The sequence below is a fragment of the Protopterus annectens genome, chromosome 8.part0 (assembly GCF_019279795.1).
Source record: "Protopterus annectens isolate FY-2018-M chromosome 8.part0, PAN1.0, whole genome shotgun sequence".
NCBI lineage: Eukaryota > Metazoa > Chordata > Ceratodontiformes > Protopteridae > Protopterus > Protopterus annectens.
This window is the reverse complement of record NC_056741.1, coordinates 318,341,002-318,361,526: the sequence shown is the minus strand read 5'-3', so window position 1 is coordinate 318,361,526 and position 20,525 is coordinate 318,341,002.

The window sequence follows — 20,525 nt, the reverse complement described above, 5'->3', positions numbered from 1 at the left end:
TCCGCACAGAAGGCACCCCAGCCAATGATTGAACCAAAGAACCTTTTGCTGTGAGGGTGACACATGCTAACACTGCACCACCATGGGCAAAAAAAGAGGGTCAACAAGTTTAAATGTTTTTTTTTGAAAGGGCATTGTATCTGCAAACACTTCCAGCCAAGCAAAGAGTATTTGACATTAGCTTTGTTGTTTTGTTATGCATTCTTGAGATTTATGAGATGCTAACAAGCTTCAGCTTATTGTCCTAAGGTCTGAGTACCTCATTTTCTTTATCTGCTACTGTAAGACTGTAACCAACTGACTTAGCTTAAGGTAGTTGTGGAGTATGTAAGATTTGGAAAATAAATATTTTATGTTTTAAGTTGCTGTTAAGTGTGATGAGTAGATGGGAGTAGATAGGGGTGTGAGTATATATATATTTTATTTTGCAAGTATATATATATATATATATATATATATATATATATATATATATATATATATATATATATACACACACACACACACACACACACACACAGAGAGAGAGAGATTTTATATATATATATATATATATATATATATATATATATATATATATATATATATACACACACACACACACATATATAGAGAGTGAGATATATATATATATATATATATATATATCACAAACTAACAGCACCAAGAAATAAAACATACTCAACAGGAACTAGGCTGAGTGCTGCCATGATTTTAATGTCGTCAAACAAAGATCCAAATACACAATACACAAACCTAGGTTTCGCCCCCTGGCATCATCAGTGTGTATTGCAAAGAGGGAACAGTGACCAATATATACAGATTTCAATCAACATAACTTAAAGACACAATACACTTAACACTTAAAAATTAAATCTTTGAAACACCAAAAAAAAGACATACCAGTCATTACATTGAAAAATATATAATATATTATTAATTAAACTTAACAATCTAACTAACATATATTATGAACTAAATATAGTTACCAATGGTCATTTAGACCTGGTTTGAATAATGCTCCTAAATATACTATCCATTCCCTTTCTTTTTCTGTTAGAATTTTATGTTTACTTATCAACATTAAATTGTCCCCTACTACCTGATCAATACCCAAAAAAATGAAATGTGCTCCTGTATGTATTTGCATATGTTTGTACAAGGCGCTATGTGTTCTTTTACAATTGATATCGCTGATATGTGATGATATTCTATGTCGAAGAGATAAAGACTTCTGTCCCACATAAAAAGCCCCACATTGGCACACTGCCATGTAAATCACCCATTCGCTGCTGCAAGTAATCAAGTGTCTAATATCGTAAACCTTTGGTGTATTTATGGACGTAAATGATTTCGTTTTTGAGACCACCTTACAATGGACACAATGTCCACAATATGTACTGCCCAATATTCTACAGGCTTGTCTAAATGACCATTGGTAACTATGTTTAGTTCATAATATATGTTAGTTAGATTGTTCAGTTTAATTAATAATATATTATATATTTTTCAATGTAATGACTGGTATGTCTTTTTTTTGGTGTTTCAAAGATTTAATTTTTAAGTGTTAAGTGTATTGTGTCCTTTAAGTTACGTTGATTGAAATCTGTATATATTGGTCACTGTTCCCTTTTTGCAATACACACTGATGATGCCAGGGGGCGAAACCTAGGTTTGTGTATTGTGTATTTGGATTCTTTGTGAGCCGGACATTAAAATCATGGCAGCACTCAGCCTAGTTCCTGTTTGGAGTATGTTTTATTTCTTCTTTTGAAGTTATTCACCCATCTGGGTGTACTAATTTTGTTGGTGCTGGATGTTGGGGAGCATGGTTTGTATTCAAATCCGAGCACACATTATACTGAGCACCTGTTGTTTGTTGGTGTGTATGTATCTATATATATATATATATATATATATATATATATATATATGGGTCTACTTCAGATAACTGAACTTTCACAAGCCACTGTTTGCTGGCACATATAGGGTGAATTTTCAATTAAGCAAACGGGAAAATCAGCAAAGTTTTACACAGGGGAATGGAGGCAGTTAGCCAACATTGGGAAATTTGCCCTTTACCCCACTGTAGTTGATATATATATATATATATATATACATACATACATATAAATATAAATATATAGTCGGGGGTATGGGGGCACAGCCCGCCACCTGGGTGGGTTTGACATACTGCAGTGTTTATGAAGGTTGAATGTTGGCCAACTGCTTTTATTCCCTGTGCAAAAATCTGCTGATGTGAACGTTTGTTTAACTGAACGTTTGCTATTTTTGTCTCGGTTTAGAGAGTTTTGAGTAAGTGAGCATTTGATTATGTGACACAGATATATATATATATAAATGCTGTGAAATATCGAGCCACAAAATATATAAAAAATGCTTAAAAATGATAATATGCAAAAATTCTACCCAACTAAAAATACATTATATCATGCATACAAAATCAAGATGAAGTGCCATATTAGTTGTGGTACTGTTAGGGAAAGTTTCTTTTTAGTAACATAATGTCCAAGGTTAGAGCCAAGAGTACAATTTGGGTTAGCACAAGAGTAAGCTAGGCACCTACACCACGTTATGTGTGCTAAACCTAGACCTAACACTAACACATTGCTACTAAAACCTTTCCATAACCGTACCAGTACTGAAGACAAAAGGCCACAACAGAAAACATGCAAAACAGTAAATTTACCCCCTTAACTAAACCATACTCTAACATGTGAACACTCACATGTACACGCCAACCACTATAACCTTTTCAGTCAAACATTCATTTTCCCACATTCCTACGTACAAACACTAGAAAAATGAGCATTCAGTCCAATGTGCTTTCAGTATTGTAGCTGTAACCACACACACACACACAGACATGCAAGCACACACACACACACACACACACACACACACACACACACACACACACACACACGTCTAAATAAATAAACAAGAGAGAGAGAAAAAGGTCAGGTGTAGCTATTCTCCTTAAGGGCTTGCATCCATATATTAATTTGGTACAATTAAACGGAGTAAGACTTTGAAAAATGCACTGTGGTACATCCACTTAACTTTTTGAAAGGAAAATAAAGACAAAAAGCACATATTTTATTCAGCTAGCTGGTTGATGCAACAACAGGCTGGGGTAGTGGAGAATTACGATTTAAAATAGTCTTTGGGATAGTCACATGTTTTCTGCAAATGTGTGCTTTGCCGGAATTTGCTTGTATTCATTATCTGAATTACTTTTGTGACCAACAGGAAGTGTTTCATATTGAATAAATGCTATTCAATAATGAATACATTACAAGCTACCCTTAAAAATGAACAATAATGTGCATATTTGACATTTCCAATGTTTCTAAGACAAGAATCCAATGGAGAACTTAAAGACAGAAGAATAACTTTCATCTATGCCATGTGTCAGCCTTAAATTTTAGTTAGCAGACACTTGTTTTACAAAGCTGCTGCAGCTCAGTGCAAACAGATCATTGCTTAATTGTGCAACAGCCAGAAAACTATAGTGGTTTGCTGTTTAGAAATCTAGCCAATACAAGATTTTCTATGACACAGTAATAATTTCCTTTCCTGATTAACTTTTAGAATTCCAGTTATGTATTTCAGTCCTGCTGCCATCTTCCAAACACACAGAGACATACATACTTGGAGAAAAACAGAGCCGCAGTTCCTGGGGTACAGGGCTTGATTCCCTCAGCCCTCGTTTGCCTACTTTGTGACACCGAGCAAGTCACTTAACCAGGTATTGCTTTAGGGCAACTAACTATGAACCTTAATCATTTTGAAGAAAATTGTGATGCTATTTTATTTTACTATATTTTTACATTTTGGTTCAACAATCTAACCAGCCTATACTGCTGTTATTGCAAGTCCATACCATTACCCCTTATCCCTTAAATAATGTTTGCCACGTCTGTTTAATTGTATTGATGCTGTCTTCACTGCCTGTCTTTAAGAGGTCTGTAGGCATTGCCTCAAGTGTGTTGGAAATTACTTTATGATCTTAAAGCTGCAAAGAATAATTTCTTTGCTTATTTTGCACAGGTACTTTTTATAATAGGTGGCAGCATTAGGTGTAGTTTCCTTGATAATGTCTCAAGAACATGTCTCTGTATTTCGTTGTGTTTAACTGCTACAAAAAAAATATTTAAGCAGGTTCATATGCATACAGTGGTACTCTTTGATCATATGAGTCCAATAATGTAGCTTGTCCTAAATTGTAGAACAGTAAGTTTTATTTTTTGCTGCTACTAAGGTATTGTAAGCTTGTGAGGTACTCCAAATATTAAGTGTCATGATGCACACCTCTGGTTACCTATTTATATCAAACAGTAGCATCATTAATGTCAGGATACATCAACATTTTAACAAAAATTAGTTTTATTTTGAACAAAATGGTTGTGCAATAAGATTGATGGCAACAGTTTCATCACAAATACTCTGAGCAATAAGTACTAGACTCGCTGTTCCCACATATTCCATTTAAGTGGTTTATTCCTTCCCTCTTTTAAAGATTTAGCCTCCAATATTTACAGTCTTATTTCCTTTACAATATTCAATACTAATCCTACCGTTGCTTTGGTGTTTGATTTCCACTTTCTTATGATTGCCTTTTTGGCTGCCTACAGCATGAAATAAGACCTTAATGTGTCTTGGCATTTCTAATCCTAAACTCCAGCTAGTTCATCAGCTGTACACATTCACAAATAACATGTTGCCAGTTTCCTCTCTCTCCCATTTCACATCACCAACATCTATACTCCACTTAAAGGAAATAGAAATACTCTGAAGTCTACTTGTGGTATAAAAGTAACTGTGTAATTACTGTCATGCAAAAATCCTAAACCATCTGGAGTTTCTCTCATATTTAGGGGCCCTATAACTCTCTCTCTTTCCATGTTCCCTTGTGATTTGTCTGTCTATAGTCTTTTTTTCCCAATTATTTCTAGTCTTTACCCAGTCATTTCTAAGGCAACACAACGTACCTAACACTTTAATCATAGGTGACTCTATAGTCAGGCACACTGATGTCCCACTCACCAGGCTGAACAAGGAGAAAATTACAGTGAGCTGCCTGTCGGGTGCCAGGATCCGCCACATAACTCATGCACTCAAGTCACTCCACAACAAGTACAAATATGACTCTGTCATTGTCCATGTTGGAGTGAATGACTTGAGACGTACCTTCCTGGACTACATGAAAAGAGACATGGAAGAGCTCTCGGATCTTGTGGCCCAGGCAGGTATGACCCTAGCCCTGAGTAGCATTCTGCCTTCGCCCAGAATGATACCACAATATAAGGACAAAATGATTGACTTCAACAATTGGCTAAGCTTCTGGTGTCATTCAAAGGGGATCCAGTATCTGTCTGCCTGGGATGACATGATCGACAGACCACGATGCTTTGCCAGAGATGGTCTGCACCTGTCGCCCCTGGGATTCAGGTTACTGGCAAAGGCTCTTGCCACCCCTATAGTGCCTTTTTTAGGCAAAGTTCAAAGGACAAAACCACCACCATAACAGGTACAAGCATGCAAAATCTGAAGGTAATGCTACTCAATGCTAGAAGTCTAAACCTCAAAATGCACTCTCTGGAGGCACTCCTAAAAATGGAGAACATTGATATCTGTGCAGTAACTGAGACCTGGTTCAAGGCTCCAGAGAGCACCCCTGCAATACCAGGCTACAACTCTTACCACAATTTTCAGCCACCAAACCAGGATTGAAACACTAAAGGTGGAGGAGTGTCCATATTCACCAAGGATATACACACCACCAGGTTAGTTGCCTAACACAATGCGTCTGAAATTCTCCATGTGCAACTAACACTAGGTAAGACTGCAATCCAAATTGTAGCTTGCTACAGATGCCCCACCATGCCCCAAGATTCTCACTACACCTTTCTAAACATACTGGAAATATTAATATATAACCAAACACCCTAATACTGGGTGATTTCAACTACCCTGCCATTAAATGAGAAAACTACTCGTGTACCAACACCTTTGCCCAATGGTTCTTGGAATTCATAAATTCCAATGCCCTGGATCAACTAATCCATAGTCCCACCAGGGGCTCCAATATCCTAGACCTGGTCATTACCAACATGGGAAATCGATGCTCCACACCTATGATCACCCCCTTGTTGGTCAGGTCAGACCATAAGCTAATCACCCTTAACATCCACATCCCACCCCCCAGTAAGGAAATCTCCATAAAAAAACTTCTCCAAAGCCAACTTTATGCTACTCAAGTCAGAAATTTCAAACTTCATGACACCCATGCAGATGGGAACTGAAAGTTCGACTGCTGAGTCCTACACTAAGGCACTGTACGATCACATCTACTCATGCATAAATCGTGCCATCCCAAACAGAACCAAGATGCTCTCCTACAAAAAAAGGAAGCCAATCTGGTAGTCCCCTGCCATAAACAAACTTTACAGCAAAAGGAAGAAACTGTTGCAGAAAAGAGGCAAATCCCAGGATGCAAAAAACTCCCTTATCAGCCTCAGTAAGAAGTTGAGATCCCTCATAAAATCCTCCAAAGTTAGTTAGGAAAATAAAATTGCCAAAAATTCCAAAGACAACCACAAGGCATTTTATAACTACATCAAGAATCTAAATGGCAATACTCAGATCTGCTTTGAGCTACAACAGAATGGCATTAAATATACTGATCCCAAGGATATTGCCAATATCCTGGCGGATCGATTCATTGCCAACTTCACCCCCCTCTCACCCCCTAAATGGCCCATCTCAATACCGGAAGATTGCCAAATTCCGGTAATAACGGCCACAGAGGGAAAAACGCACTCTCCAAAACTAAGAATACAGCATCCATGGGACCAGATGACATCCCAGGCTGTGTACTACATGAACTACAAAATGAACTGGCACCTCACCTAAGTGTCATGTTTAATCATACCCTCACCTCAGGCTTCATGCCCACTGAGGGGCACACAGCTACAGTTATCCCACTCCACAAGGGGGGATCCACCTTGGATCCCAGGAACTACTGCCCCATCAGTCTGATGAGCCTGATCTACAAGGCCATGGAACGTATTATCATGGAACTTATAAACAAAGATAGTGGCAACCTTAAAACACTGGACCCCACCCAGTTTGGATTCGTGAAGGGCCTATCTTGTCTCCTGAACCTGATTGACTTCTTTGAATCAGTCTTCAGAGTCATGGACAAGGGTAAGGCAGTCCACACAGCTTATCTGGACCTTGCCAAGGCCTTTGACACCATCCCCCACTCTGGAATCATAGATAAACTTACTAAGCTGGGCATTAATCCCTACATTACTTGATGGGTTGCCGACTGGCTTACTGAAAGAACCCACACTGTAAAAGTAGCTGACTCCAAATCCAGCTCCAGACAAGTGGAGTACCTCAGGGTTCAGTACTGGGACCTCTCTTGTTTGGCATCTACTTCTCTGAATTACGGGCCAACACTAAGGGACTGTGGCTAACAAAGTTTGTAGATGACTGCAAACTGGGAGCCATTATTGAATCCCCGAATGATGTCGATACTCTACAAAAGGGCCTTACAGAAACAGATGCTTGGTGCCAGAGCCATGGGCTTAAGCTCAATGCCAAGAAATGTATAGTTATCCCCTTTGGGAAAAAACATGTACCTGTGAATTACCACATAGGTGGCAGTACACTAAACACCAAAAGTGTGATAAGAGACTTCGGGACACAGGTGGACAGTGGTCTCACCTTCAATAACCACATCGCCACAACAGTCAGGAAATCCTTCTATGTGGCACATCTCATCACTAAGGGCTTTTCATCCAGAAAAAGGAGGTCATTGTCCCACTGTACTCATCCCTCATTAAACCCATTATAGAATACAATGCCCCATTTGGTATGTACCTCTCAAGACATTTGCAACAACTGGAAAGGCTGCAGAAATACCTCACTAAAAGAATCACATGCCTAAAGCAGATGCCCTATGCTGACCACCTTAAAAAACTCCAGCTATACTCTGTCGCATATCGTTTACTCAGAGGTGATCTCTGCTTAACATACAAGGCCATGTCAAACCCAGAGCTGGTGGTCATGCTACTCTTAAAGAAATCCCAATCCCTCAGAGCCACACGCTCCAGGGATCTAAACCTTGTCATCACAATAAACAAAACATGCTGGAGGGATAGGTTCCTGACCCAGAGACTCCCCAGACTCTGGAATAGACTGCCCATACATGTTAAGCAGAGCACCTCTTTGGCCCTCTTCAAAAGGAACCTTGATGATTGGATGGGAGAAAGGAAATTCACTCAAGGGATCATGTCAGTCACCCTGCTAGACAGGGGTCCAGGGAAGTAAATAGTGTGGGAAGAAATAGCCAGGGAATTGTTATGGCTCGGCTTGTATAGGCCCTGAAATAGCCAGGGAATTGTTATGGCTAGGCTTGTATAGGCCCTAGGGCTGATAGCCTAGTACCAACCTATGATCCTATGAACCTGATTGTTTCTTATAGTTTTGCAAAATTGTTTATGCCCTGCTGATTATCCACTTTTTAATAAGATCTTCTGTTGTCTGCTGCACCAAAATCTTTACTAGAGCTGGACCTTCACTTAATACTTTCCTTTCTTTTCTCGTACTTTGCCATCAATCCCTGATACAGGAGACAGTCTCTGACCTGCAGTTCAAACACTTGCTTGGCTTCATCTGACTCCATTACTTTCCATCCATTGTTATACGCACCTATTACCTTTTTTTTTAGCTAATTTCCTGCAGTTACTTCCAGGCAGTTCATGCCAGTTTTATGCACCTTTACTTATAGACATCCCTATTGACAAAATCTATTTTCTGCATTCCTACACAGATTTAATTTTTACATAATATATAATGTATAATTACAGGTAATCCCCTTAAGTCCTTGCATCCAAAATGGCAGTCTCTTTGTCTCGCATATTTCCTTCCTGATTCCTCATCGTAATCATCATTTTATTTCCATTTTGGCCTATTTTCCTTTGCTTATGTTTTATAAATAAACCTTAGTTGTTTGGCCTTAAAATATCCCTTCAAGTCAGAAAGTCCTAAACCTCCTTGGTCTGTAGGAAGAATCAACTTGTCCTCTTTGACACTCCCCCTCTTATTGATTGCAGTCAACTTCTGCTCTGACAAACAATACACCTGGCCATATATATATATATATATATATATATATATATATATAAATGTTTTAGTCCATTTGGTTAATAAATATATATATATATATATATATACACTAACCAAATGGGCTAAAACATTTTTTCTGCCCATATCTTACTGTCCATGATCATAACTTTCCAGTCTCTGTTTTTTAAACTATCTTTGCTCACTCTCTTCCCACATGTTTAGCCACCACCCATACACCTAAATACTTAATTTTATCATGTCACCATAAACGTGGATGGTGTTGAACTAGCTCAAATGCTGGTGTATACTTTATAGATATTCAATATGTTTTTATATTTGATATGACTTATTTTCATTTATTTTTGTATCAAAAAGAAATGCTTGAAGCAATCTCAACATATTCTACAGTGCTGGGATATCCTGTTTCTGGGCTTGCCTGATATAGGACAATTTAATTTGCAAACAAAGACAGCTTATCTTGACTGCCATATGAATTTTATCTTTGAATGTGTCACTCCTCTACTCTCTTGCTTAGGGTTCTAGGTATAATACAAACTGTAAAGGAGGGGACGTGCATTCTTGCCTTGTTCCACTCAAGCCCAAACGAAAGAACCCCTCTACCTTTATTTGTGCTTCTGATCCTTTGTATATTCTTCTGATTAATTTTATTAGGAGACTCATATGCTGCTATTGGTCTGCTCATAAATTCCTAGCAGACACTGCCAAATGCTTTCTCAGCATCCAAGCTTACCAGCAACAGTGGTGCTTTTTTTTTTGATCTGAGTCACAGAGACACATTGATCCATGTTTATCAGTTTTTATATCATTTACAATATTCTTTTAGCTGATATGGGTATAAAAAACTTATAACAATGCGTAAGAATGTAAATTAGTCTATATGTTGCAGGACCTACAAGGTACTTTCCCTCTTTTGAAAGTATTGCCAGCACTGCTTTCTTCCAAAATCCAGGTATTTCATACTCGTTAGAAATATTACTGAACCATGCTTTTCAGATCTGTACTGGGTTCTTTACCCGTCTCCAAATTCTTACAGGAATACTATCTGTTCCTGCTTGATTATACATCACCCTTTTTATTTCTGCCCTCTCTATCCTGTTAGTTATTGAATTAGTTGTTGAATTGTCTCTTCCTTCAGCACTGACATATCTAAGCATTCTATAAATAATTCAAATTGTACCCTAATTCCCACACTCCTCTGTCTTATATCAGTTTTCATAAAATTTCCAGAATATTTCCATTAATTCCATGGGTTTTCGTATTCACCTTATCATGGGATCCCTAAGTTTTGCTTCTGCTCATGTTGCCAAATCACTGAAATAACAATTTCTGCACTCTGGAATTGTTCTAAAAATAATAGCTTATTGGCAACCTTTCCAAGCTCCTAATTACTGTCCATATATGTGATACTCTGCAGCACTTCCTGTTCTTGATTCATATGATTATCCTTCTTATTCAGCAGTAATTTAACTTTTGCCAGTGGCCCCTCTAACCAATTCCTATTGGCTTTATACCATATCTCTTTCTCCCTTATTTTTACCATACATTTGAAATCCATTTTTATTTCATCTCAGCCACTATTTACTTATTCTGATGTACCTTTTACCATGTATACATAAAAAAAATCTCTATTTTTTTCTGTTACCCTTTCCTTAAAAATTCCTCTGATTTTAATCAGAATGTATGGAAATATCAATGTCACGCTTTAATCTTGCTACCTTGCACTCTCATCTTAGCCCTTATGGGAGTATGGCCAGATGTAAGTATTGGATGAGTTTTAAAACATGCAATCAAATGAACATGCTGCTGTGATATATATTTTTTATCCAGTCTGACCAAGTTAGTATATCTAGGAGAGTAAAATGGAAAATATCTCCCAAATCTTGTTACCAAAAACCATCTTCCATTCTAAACAATTTCATATCATTTCTTAATCTGACATATCTAGTTATAACCTCCCTTCTTGCCTCCCAAACACCCTCACTTTTATAAAATCCAGATTTCAGACTCCCCCATAAATAAAATACCCTGCTGAATATTTATTATTTCTGCCAATATTCTCCTAGGCTTTAAAACATGTCATAGGGGGAATATAAATGCATACCAATGTAATTATCTTTCCCTGCCAATAAACCCTTACTGCAACAAATATGACATAACTGTTTCTTTTTCTATTACAACTGGAGACCCACTCCACGTCACATTTTCCCTTTTCCCCTGATATCCTTAGTTTACATGTTCATTTCTGTCCAGACTTCTTTGTAACATTGTTTTTTGCACCCTGCATTTCTTAATATAACTCAGTAGGCTCAATTACATCGTAGATTAAAAACTGATGATGCAGCCATTGTAGTAAGCAGACATTATCATTTATAATGCATGACACTTCTTTCATTCTAGCAGCCTGTGTATACACACAAAGATATGACAGTTGAGCCTTCTTTCCAGAATTCACTCATTCACGTCACTACTCTATAACCCTTTCTCCCTTTTAAATAGACAAAACACACAGAATATGCATTTTCAGGAATAAATTGCAACCCCTCCATATAGGGGTAACTGCTCCAAATGGATTGCTACACATACAGTCACTACCTAAGGTACATGTTACTGCTTAAGGGCACACAAAAATATTATCTGCTTCTATCTTATTTCTATCTCAGTGTTCCTTACAAGTGAAAAAAAAAACTTGTTTACATTCTATTAAGCATTAACTTTTTAACCAACTCTTAAAAAAAATAAAAAATTATTTTTAAGACTATTTAATGCCTTCTAATGCAAAACCTGGAAGGGTGGTAGTGTTTTTTTAAGACTGTTCATTTCCCAACTTTATATTTTCTTTTATTGCTTTACCTTAAATTTTCACCAAGCCATCATCCTTTTTAAGAGATGACTCCTGTTAATCGTAACGATCCACTTCAAAGGTTATTCAAAACATAGTTTACAAATCTCATGAATGATTTCTTACATATATCAGATGTACCTGTAATCTTCTGGCATTCTGCTCGGACTCCACCAGTTAGAGCTGGAAATTTCCATGCAGCCTGTCCTATCTCTGAAATCTGCTTCACAGCAACCAGTAGACAAAAGGATGGTCTCCTCACAGATATCTGTAAAACTACCAAATGTATTCTCTTTTATGCGCACTAATTTTTAAGATATTTAAGTTGAAATGCAGTCCACTTTGGTTAATCTACATAGTGTAGTCTACTCCTTTAACCCTATACCCATGGGGAAATACACCATTAGTTTTTTTTAAGCTGCTGTAAGGCCATTCTCAGCCTAACCCTTCAAGCAGCTACACTCAGCAATAATGTTTCACTTTTCCTCTGCTACTTTCTAATCCTTCTTAAGTGTAAAGCCTAAGTTACTCTACATTTAAAAAGAAAATCTTACCTTATTATTGCCAGTCTATACCACAGATGCTAAAAGCACCAATCCCCCTCCGGTTTAAGTGTCAGTGACACATCAGGTAGCATATTTCGCCTTTGGTGCTGGAAGACCAGCAGGCTGTGGGTTCTATTCCCAGTCCAGGTGACTGGATTGCTGTCACTGCAGTGCAGCATTAGGAGGGTGCTGTAGTCTTGAGTGTGATTTTCTTCAGATGAGACATTAAATAGTGGTCCCATCTGCTTCAGATGCTAGTAGCTTGGTGGATGGACAAAATCCCAAGGCACCTATCCTATGGGAAGTTCCTTGATGCCCTGGCCAAATTTCTCCTAGTAGTAGAAATATCAACTTGGGTTTCCCCTGAAAACAGGCCACTAGTCTAGTGGGACTAAACCCAGTCACCAAAGGATAAGTAAAATAATCATAGATTTACTATACATATTATATACCACTAGTTTATGTTTTTTACAAGAACAATATGTATCTAAATTATAAAAAAAAATGAGAGAGGGAGAGAGACAGAGAGAAACAATTTTATTTCCTGTCACTTTTTCTGTCCATGTAGTTTTCTCTGTAACTTTTGAAGTCCAATTATTTTCATCCTGAACAATCATGGCACAAACTGGGGTTTATGCTTTACTGTTCTCCTGCCATTTTAACATAGGCAACATCTTTTCATTTATCTTTATCCACTCCTCCTTAAACATCAACAATTCACGTACCTACGTTATACATAGTGGGAGTAATGCTTCACAGTTCTCTCACGTATTCATTAAATTCACATTGTTGATGGTCTTCTTCCTGTTCTTCGAGCTTTCCCATTACTGAAATCTGTTTCAAATCAATTGTTTTTCCCAATTCTTCTTGTCAGATCTTGACCTTGGCTTCCCACTTTTCTCTGCCATTTTCTTCTGGAACAACAGAAAATATTTCATTGACACAAAGTCTGTTTGACACCCCCTACTGATAGAGTGGGAAACAAAGCCTCCTTTAACTTGGTTTATTTTTTGCTCACTGAACGTTTTTTTCCTCCAAAGCCTGTTTTGCGTCTAAGCATGTATTTGACTGGCCTGGAAAAATACTTTGAAGACAGCCGAATATAGTGGTTTACATCTCATATCTCCTTCTCAAAATCTCCTGATTGCTGGAATAATGTTAACTCCTCTTTTATCTAGTGTACAATGAATAGCAATTTTCCACAAACACTCTAGTGCCTCCAGTTTTGCAGTACTTTTCCCTTTGTCACATTTCTAAATGAAGCAGTTGTTTTCCTCATATGACTGTTTCTTCAGAGCACACATACAATGCATCCTCTCAGTTAGCAAATCCTGTTGTGGAATACCAGTACAACTTCTTCTTTGAAGATTCACAAAATTATTACAGTCTGCTTCCTCCAGTTCCTCTTGGATAACAGAATCTCAAGTTTTCATTCCATGCTCTATCTACTAATTTGACTGTTTTTGGGAATTCTTGTAAGTTCATCTTTCATTTCAATTACATCTGCAATTTTATCTGTTCTTCTGAATGGTTGTTTAATTTGTCTATTTTCACTCCAAGACATTTGATTTTTATATTTCATACTCTTCCAATATCCCACTTAACCTCTGACTGCATATGGTTTATTTTTGTTTTGCTAGGTTACTAGAAGCCATTTTATGAATCTAATTTGCAGACAACTCTAATTCTTGCTGACCAGCCATGAGATTCTTCCCCAATCAAAATATTTACTCTTTTCTAATTAAGTTTTCTTTACTCTATGTATATAGTTTCTTCAGCTATACAAGCAGCTTGTTAGCCAATAACTGATTTTTTTTCAAATTAGCACACTTTTCTGTCTTCTTTGTCAATTTTCTGGTTTTCATAGTGGAAGAGATCTAATAAATGTGTTGTTCAGTTGGCTGTCATCTTGGACGCACACCTCAAATACTGTATTTTGTCTCCTCCTAGCCACCTTCTATTTAAAAAATGTATAGCTCTAAATACTGCCCCTATACTTAGGAAATGTACAATTCAAATTCAACTGCTGGCAATTGCAACTACAAAATGGTCACTTCAAATGACTATTCATATTTTAAGCATCTTGTTTAAAGAACCTTTTTAAAGACAGTTAAGATAGTTGAATACATTCTGACTTGTGTTAGCTATAATATTTTTGAGAGATGCTCAGAAAAAAAATAAACTCAGTTGAGAACAATTATGACCAAATACACTTTTGCCTAGGGTACAGATTTTAATCTATTTGATTATTTTTTAAAACACCTTTACTGCATTATCACTTGTGACATAGACAAATTTACATGTATACAAAAGTAATCAAATTATATTAAATTGACAAACATTATACTTCACATATATTGCTATATATAATATAACCTAAGCAACATTACATACATTATTCAATTCCTGCCTCCTTTTTTAAACAAGAAACATCTTTATTAAGCCAGCACGTAAAATGTAAGCAATCATACATTTATATAAATGAAAACTAACCACAGTGACACAATTCTAGTTGCAAGCATTTTACATCACAAACCATACTGTCACACTCCCAGTTGCAGACATTATACATCGCTTATAATCTACCCAATCATTTTCAGTCAAACAGTATATAGCTCATTTATTCCTGCCTACTTTTAAACCCCATTCCTCCCCTGTATGTATTGTTCCCACAATTCCCATTTTTTCCTGTGTAGTTTGCTCCTTCCCTTTTTTAAAGATCTCAGTTCCAGTTGTTATATCTTGTTACTATATTCACTACTTCTAATATAATTGGTTTACATTTTGATTTCCATTTTCTAGTAATTGCTTTTTTGGCAGCACCATAATTAGACACAGCAAGGCCTATTCCAATTCTGTATCATACCTCAGAAAAATCATCTCCCTCGTCACACCAATCTGCCCACCAAGCATCTCCGACAGTGCATCTTGCAGGGAAATCTTAAAGTCCACTAACCCACTGCACTCCCAGAAAATATGTTCCCAAGTATATCTTTCTTCCCCTTCACACCTCCTACATTTGCTGTCTACCTGAGGAAAAATTCAATGGAATATACTTGGGGTATGAAAATATCTATGTAAACATTTCCAAGCAAAAATCCTAACTCTTCTAGATTTTGTTACATATTTGGGAGATATGCATATATTGTCTCATTGTTTCTTTGTGAATTGCTTATCCAATCTTTCTTCCCAATCATTTCTAACCTCCTCTGATTGATTCTTATAGTTATCATGCAATATTTTATATGCTCTATTGATTATTCCTTTTTAATGGCAGCTTCTCTTCTAGATTCTACTAAAATCTCTACTAGTGCTGGTCTTTCATTTAGGATCCCTATTTCTTTCTCTTTGCCTATGCTTTAATATCAAGCCTTGATTTAATCTATTCGATTTTGATACCTCAAAGAATAATGCATGGATGAACTTGTTTAGTTGAATAGACACAACTTGTCTTAAAAATTTCATGATACAATCTATCTTGCCTACATTTTGATTTAAAAAAAATCATCATCGTGTACTATTCAAGCTCTTAATGTTTTGTGCTCTTGCAAGTTCATACAAACATTCCTTATATGTCAGACTGTGTTTGTTGACTGCTGATATCTACATTGCCTGTTCTGTGGTTTGTCATGGTGACTTTGTGAAACAATGGAAATTTAAATCACATCATATCAGGTCCAATCTATCCTCAGTCTAATTAACAAGTCAAAAGAATGGCACAAAATGTGAAAAGCATGCATACAGTGTGTGATTACATGGACTACTGAGATGGCTGCATACTGTACAGCTTAATTTCAGCTCTCCCCATGTGAAAACATAAACTGAGTAAAGGAGGCCAGTGAAAATATAATTTGGGGTAAAATTTAGTTTGAGAGTACACTGCCTACATGCCAGAAAGAAGAAATATAGAGAACCTGAAAGAAACTACCAGAGAAATTGTGCAGCTGTTCAGTAAAAAGCAGTTTAACCTTCAGCTTTGGTACAAGATAAGGCTTCTGGTAATTTAGAGGGAAAAACAAATCAAATGTACTCAAAAGTGATTAAAATAAATGAAGTATTGAAGGAATATCTCAGCTCTAATAAAAGGCTGGAAAAATAGAAGCTTTAACTAGCTATTTAGATGAACTGATATAATTCCAACTATGAGAGGATGACATTTATTTTACATTTGTTTACCGGGGAGGTCTGTCTGGACACAGCTGTCCATTTTCAGTGGAGGCCTGGGGAGAAAAGCTCCAGAACAATTGCTAACATGATATTTACATGAGCATTGTGGTTTACACATTCAGTTATAAAAATATAGCAGATAATAACGTGTTTGCATAATATATTTAAATAAGCATAGTGGTTTAGACATACAATTAAAAGTATAGCAGGTAACATATGATTGTTGTTCATACAGTATGTTTAATAGAGATAATCTTGAAGATGTACTGAACTTAAGACAAGAAAGGGAAAACTAAATTAGGAGAATACAGACAAGTTCATATGAGGTGCACTGTCATTTTAAGGGAAAGCTTTTCAAATTAGTCTAGGAGAGATTTAGTGGGTATAGATGGGACAGTGGAGAGTAGGCGACAGCGAGTTGGTAAGTAGCGTGTGATAATATATAGTGCATCTGTGGGAGTTTTAAAGAGGAAGTTGGATACTAGGTAGGGGAAAGGATTTAGAATATGTCAGCCAAGTGCTAGGCAGTTACAAGTCCAGGAGTTGTTTAGGTGGGAAATTAGCTGTTTTTTGAAGATGGTTTTATTAGGTTGTACCCTTATTTGTATTGGTAGGGAGTTCCAAGTCTTGGCAATGTTGCTAGAATCAGAAAAGGCTGGCTTCTCAAGAAGATCTGTTTCAAAAATAAAGTTAGAAGACAGAATATTCAAAGAAACTTGAATTAAAAGACTGTATTAACTTTATAAAAGCATAAATAAGCAACTGAACTGGTGTTCCAGGGCAAGATTTGTTAACTGAAGTGGCACGTCATGTGTATGCTCCACATCTGGTCACAATAAACCGCCAAGACTTATGTTAATAAATATGCAATTGTACCAGCAGAAAGAGTTGATCCTGACAAAAATGTGTCAGAAAGGAAAATTATTATTTGTGCATGGATTGATTCCTGCCAAAACCATGTATGGTTAGTATGTTGATGTTCATGGACGCACTGCAACAACTTTCATATGTCTGATGAATGAGTACGCAGAGTAGGTAGAAGTAGGATGAGAGATGAGCAGTTGGGATTCAGATCAGGATGTATCACAACTTACCCAATGTTTGCAGTTAGACAGATAGTTAAGAGGAATCTAGAGATGAGAAGAGTCCAAGTGACTGTTCTTATATTTGAAGAAATCTTATGACAAGGTTCCAAGGACATGTTTTGGGCAGTCCTGTGGTGGTTTGAAGTCCAAAAAACAGAAGGTAAGATTAGTGCAAACTATGTACAGGGGACCCAAATACTGAAGTATGAACAGTGTTCAGTCTAACTAAGGGGTTCCCTGTGGGATTGGTGTGCTTCGTACTAGTGATGGACTAAATTAGCAAACAGGTTGATGGGGATAGATCAACAAAGTTGTATTTATTTATTGACAAAAAGGGGGAGAATGGAAGTTTAAAGTGTAAACTATATAGTTATGAGAGAAAGAAGGTTAGCAGTGCAAGTTATGTAGGGTGGCAGCTAGAGCATTCCCACTGGGAGGCTAGGTATGAATGAAGAGTTTTTTTGAAGGTAGAGTTAGTAGGGGTAACACGAATGGGTGATGGTAGGGAGTTCCAGAGTCGTGCCAGACACTAAAGGATAGAAGGTATTTGCCTGGTGGACGAGCTGGTTTGTGTATTTCAAGAAGATTTTGGTTATTAGACCTTAGTACTCTGTTGGGTAGATACATTTTAAAGGCAGAGGAGAGGGAGGGACAGATTGAGGGGTTGAAAATAAGCTTGTGGACTAGAGTGAGTTGGGTATAGATAAGGTGGTTGGGTAGTTCTAGCCAATTTAGTTTGTGGAGAGAGGAACAATGGTGAGTAGAGGACCTCTGGCTAGTGGCAAACTTGGAGATTTTGTTATAACAACATGAGAGTTGATTTTTCAGAGATGATTGTAGATTAGTTAGGAGTGGAGATCCATAGAGAAGGGAGGGGATGAGAAAGGATGTAGAGAGGGTGAGTTTAGTTGAGGGTGTAAGATAATGGTATTGATGGTAGAGCATACCTAATTTTTGATGTTTTTTTATGTTTAGTTGTATGTGGGAATTAAATTTGAGCTGATTGTCAATTTGGACACCAAGTAGCTTCGTCTCTGATACCAGTTCCAGAGTTGTGTTGTTTTGACTAGAAATACAGAAGGTGTTTATGTTGAGAGGGATGGCTTTTGAGGGACTGAATACCATTAATTTGGTTTTGGAAGCATTGAGTGCTAAGTGAGATGTTGAAGAGGAGGGGGCCTAATATTGAACCTTGTGGAACACCAGTTGGGGTATTAAGGAATGAGGAGGTGGCCTTTTTCCATTTTACTGCTTGATGTCTGTTGGATAAGTAACTGGAGAACCAGTTCAGAGAGGAAAGAGATAGGTTAAGCTTAGAGAGTTTAGCTAGAAGAAGGTTATGGGAGATGGTGTCAAAGGACTTAGAAAGATCCAGTAGAAGGGCAGAAACAATATGACCAGAGTCTCGGGCTTTATTTACTTTTTCCAGGAAGGAGAGGGGGGCTGTCATAGTGCTGTGGCCTGGTCTGAAGCCATGTTGTGTGGGAGTTAGTAGGTTGTTATCAATGAAGTATGGTAGGAGTTTTAAGTCTTTTTATGGACAATTTCAGGCAAATAAAGTCAAACCCCTCTAATTGTGGACATACATGTGTCTGCCTTCTTATAGCATAAGAAGAATGTTTGATGTTTGGAAACAAAGGGTAGTCATACCCTATTGATATCCATAAATCTAAGGGTGTCTACAAAATATCCCAACTGAGAAACTAAAACAATGTTTAAAAAGGTCTCACACGAAAACCAATTGGTTAAAAACAAAAGGAAAACTCTAGCAAAGCTAGAATTTCCACTGTGTGATACCTTAAACCTCTTAAATCAGAGGCAACATGGGATATATGTAAATTACCCTTTAAAGATATCAGGTGTTTCAGCTAAATGGCAATTCTGAATGTCCATGATTTTTTCTTTTAATTTTAAGTCTTTTTATGTATAATTTCAGCCTGAAATTGTCCATAAAAAGACTTAAAAGTAAAAGAAAAATTAATGGACATTCAGAATTGCCATTTAGCTAAAACATCTGATACCCTTAAAGGGTAATTTGCATATATTCCATGTTTCCTCTGATTCAAGAGGTTTAAGGTATCACACAGTGGAAATTCTAGCTTTGCTAGAGTTTTCTTTTTTATTTTAACCAATTGGTTTTCCTGTGTGACCTTTTTAAACATTGTTTTAAAATAAAGCTCAGAGTCTTTGCCAGTACAACCTTTAACAGTGTTCCAAAGGAAAAAGCTTGAAAGAGAGACAAAAAAACCACAAAAAGTTAATACAAAGAATTAGGAGTACCTTAGTCTTGAACCAGACAGAGTTCAGTGTTGGGAGATGGAAATGAACAGGGAGAAGACCAGCAGCACTGAAATCAGTGAATAAATTGGAGACTATAAAGCATCAATCATGCTTGAGAAATACGGATTTACAAGATGCAAAGAAGAACTAGAGTTTTGTTGACTTTGTTGAGGACTGTAAAGCATATACCCTACATTGTAATTAATGTTTCGGAGACTAAATGGAAAAAATAACTAAGTAAAACATTTTTGTTCTTATTAGTATTTGTTTAAAACATTTATAAATAACATATAAACATATAAATTACATGCTATATAATAAAGCAGTTGGGTGTAGTCAGTGATATTATGACTGTTGTATATGTTAAAGATATTAAGAGTAAACAAGTACTTTTTTTAGTTCTAAGAAATATAGGCTTTACAATGT